Here is a 3,870-nt window from a genome sequence, read left to right as displayed (position 1 = left end):
ACAAGGATCTTTCCTTTATAGGTGAGTGAGGCATATTTGTCACCTTCAAGTGATGAGAGGGTCTCTGCTTGGAAGTCCTGTCTGAGTTCTGGGACTGTTTCTATTACAAACAGGCCCTAAAACACCCGACTGGCGGACAAGAAATTCTCTGGCTTATCGGGTGGTCCCGTGGGCTTGGTAGGACCACTTTACTTCGCCTGCAACCTTGCTTCTCTCTATCTGGGGATCTCCAGCCTTAATCTTTCTGCTTCTCCTGCAGCACAACAGAGATGAGGAAAGGCTGATGAGGAAAATTTCATAAGCCTAGTGGGCCATCTGCTGGAACAGATCTATATGACCAGTGAAAGGTTTTTGAGGGTTTTTTGAGGTTTTTCTTAAGAGAATGAGAAGCACAATATCAATCAGTGCTTAGTACAGTGCTCTGCATACAGTAAGCGCTCAATAATTATGAATGAATGAATCAGTGGTGTTTCTTTACTCAATCAATCGTATTTATTGAACACTTACTGTGCGCAGAACACTGTACCAAGCACTTGGGAGAATACAATCCAAAAGAGTTGGTAGACATGTTCCCCGTCCACAAGGAGCTTTCAATCTAGAGGGGATATAAGCTCCTCATCCATTCATTCATTCAGTTGTATTTATTGAGCACTTACTGTGTGCAGAACACTGTAATAAGTGCTTGGGAAGTACAAATTGGCAACATGTAGAGACGGTCCCTACCCAACAACGGTCCTCGTGGGCAGAGAATGTGACCATTAACTCTGTGATATCATACTCTCCCAAGCACTTAGTACAGAGCTCTGCACACAGAAAGTGCTCAATAAATATGACTGATTGCTTGATTCATGCACTAAAATAAATTACAGATATGTTATATATACGTACTGTGGGGCTGAGGGTGGGGTTAATATCAAATGGGAAAAAAGGAGGTGATAATTTTATTTTGGCTGGCCAGGGGCAAGAGGACAAGTATGGGAAAAGGGAAGTCTGCAGATAGGTATCAGCTTCACGATATAATGTGTGGCCTAAAGGAAAGATTAAAGGACTGGGAGTCAGGAGACCTGGGTTTTAATCCTGGCTCCACCACTTGCCTGCTGTGTGACTTTGGGAAAGTCTCTTAACTTCTCTTGGCCTCAGTTTCCTTATCTGTAAAATCAACTTTAAATGCTGGTTCTCCCTCCACTTTAGACTGAGCCTCATGTTGGGCAGGGACTGTGTACAGTCTGTTTATCCTGTATCTTCCCCTGAATTTAGTCATAATAATTATTGTGGTTTTTGTTAAGTGCTTATTGTGCACCAGGCACTCTACTAAGCGCTGGGGTGGATACAAGCAAATTGGGCTTTACACAGTCCCTGTCGCACTTGGAGCGCGCAGCCTCAATCCCCATTTTACAGATGAGGTAACTGAGGAACAGGGAAATGAAGTGACTTGCCCAAGGTCGCACAGCAGACAAGTGGCAGAGCCAGGATTAGAACCCATGATCTTCTGACTCCCATGCCTGTGCTCTATCCACTACACCATGCTGCTTAGCTTCTAGTGCAGTGCTTGGCACATAATAAGCACTTTAAAAATACCAATCAATGAATTGTATTCATTGAGCACATACTGTAGGAAGACCACTGTGTACTAAGTGCTTGGGAGAGTACAATATAACAGAGTCGGTAGACAAGTTATGTGCCCACAATGAGGTTACCGTCTAGAGGACAAGCTTAAATACCATGATTAGGGCAGAAGGGCACCATTGCGGGGCTTCTCAGTCCTGACTAGAAAAGCTCTTGGGGGTTGTCAGACATATGGGATTAGTGAGTGTGGGAGCCTACTTGAGATGGTGGTGGAGTAAGCGTGTTGTGGGCAGGGAATGTGTCTTTTAGTATTGTACTCTCCCAAGCACTTAGTACAGTGCTCTGCATACAGTAAGTGCTCAATAAATATGATTAGATGAATGACCCTGGCTCTCATCATTCCCAGTGGAAGTGGCATCTATGTCCCACTCTCTCATCCCTACCAGCTGCGTTCCATCCTGGGCACGGACAATGCCCATCCTCTCTTTCACCTTTTCCTTCCAGATCTCCTCAGTCATTTTTTCAGGGATGAGCCCTAGGCTGACAAGTTACAGCAGGGCCAGGCCTAGTGGCCCTGCCCCATTCAGATCCTGCAGCATCCCTCCCTGCCCCCAAGGCCCGGCTACTTTTTAGAGTGCAAGGACGGGGAGGGTGTCCTGTGTCCTCCTCTCTCCCTGCTGTTGCCACAGGGAAAGGGACCTTATTGGAAATATGGATTTCTGTAATAAGAAAACAGCCCCACTCTCTTTCCCTGGATTTGCCGCTCTGTCCTCCCCCAAAATGTTCTGGCATGAATTCAGTGAAAAGAGCAGGATTTTCCCTTTGGTTTTCTCAGCCCCTCAGAACCAGATTCAGTAGTTTGGCAAGATTCATGCTTGCCTTTAAACTCTTCTGGAGACTGGAATTTGCAGCTCAATCAGCAGCCCCTGATGAGTTTTGCAGGTAACCCTGACAATGCTTCAGGCACTGTTTCCTGGGAAATACGAAGACTGCAAGGGAGAAGAGACTGCTCTAAAGTGCCCCCTGCCAGCCTGGAAAAACCATTGATACTTTATGTGCCATTATTTTTTGGCTTAATCAATCAATCATATTTATTAATAATAGTAATTGTAAAAATTGTGGTATTTGTTAAGCACTTACAATGTGTCAGGCACTGTACTAAGCACTGGGGTGGATGTAAGCAAATTGGATTGGACACAGTCCCTGTCCCTCCGGGGGCTCACAGTCTTAATCCCCTTATGATGAGGTAACTAGGACCCAGAGAAGTGAAGAGACTTGCCCAAGGCTGCATAGCGGACAAGTGGCAGAGCTGTGTTTAGAATACACGACCCTCTGATTCCCAGGACCGGGTTCTATCCACTAGGCCATACTGCTTCTTGCTGAACCATGATGCTTCTTACTGCATGCAGAGCACTGTACTAAGCACTTGGAAGAGTTTGCTATAACAGAGTTGGTAGACACACTCCCTTTCTAAGAGCAGCGGAGTTTCCAGAAAAGGGCCTCCCGTCCCCAGTTATCCCATTGCAGGTGTTTTACAAGGGGCTTGGGAAACCATGGCTTAGTTGAAAGGGCATGGGCTTGGGAGTCAGAGGTTGTGGGTTCTAATACCAGCTCTGCCACTAATCAACTGTGTGACTTTAGGCAAGTCATTTAACTTCTCTGTGCCTCAGTTACCTCATCTGTAAAATGGGGATTAAGACTGTGAGTCCCACGTGGGACAACCTGATGACCTTGTATCTAACTCAGTGCTTAGAACAGTGCTCGGCACATAGTAAGCACTTAACAAATGACATCATCATCAGTATTATCATTATTCAAGTTCCAGAAACCAGTATGTTCCTCTAGCCTCTAGTAACTAAAATGGCAGATTAGGAGCTCTTACTGTCTGCAGAGAACTGAATTAATCATTTGGGAGAGTACAGTAGAGCTGGTAGCTTCATTCCCTGCCCGAAGCACTGTGGCCTAGTGGAAAGTATACAGGCGTGGGAGTCAGAGGACCTGGGTTCTAATCCTGACTCCACCACTTGTCTGCTCTGTGACCTTGGGCAAGTCACTTAACTTCTCTGTGACTCAGTCCCCTCATCTGTAAAATGGGCATTAAGACTGGGAGCCCCATGCAGGACATGGACTGTGTCTGCCCCGATTAGCTTGTATCTCCCCCAGCACTTAGTACGGTGACTGCCACATAGTAAGTGGTTAACAAAACCAGAAAAAAAAGCCCACAAGCTATCCTATGGAACAATAAATATAGAGCCCATATGTATGACAAGAAATGGCAAAGACTACATTTTATGCCCCTGGGTG

Source organism: Tachyglossus aculeatus, chromosome 21 (assembly GCF_015852505.1).
Source record: "Tachyglossus aculeatus isolate mTacAcu1 chromosome 21, mTacAcu1.pri, whole genome shotgun sequence".
NCBI lineage: Eukaryota > Metazoa > Chordata > Mammalia > Monotremata > Tachyglossidae > Tachyglossus > Tachyglossus aculeatus.
Note: the sequence above shows the minus strand (reverse complement) of the source record.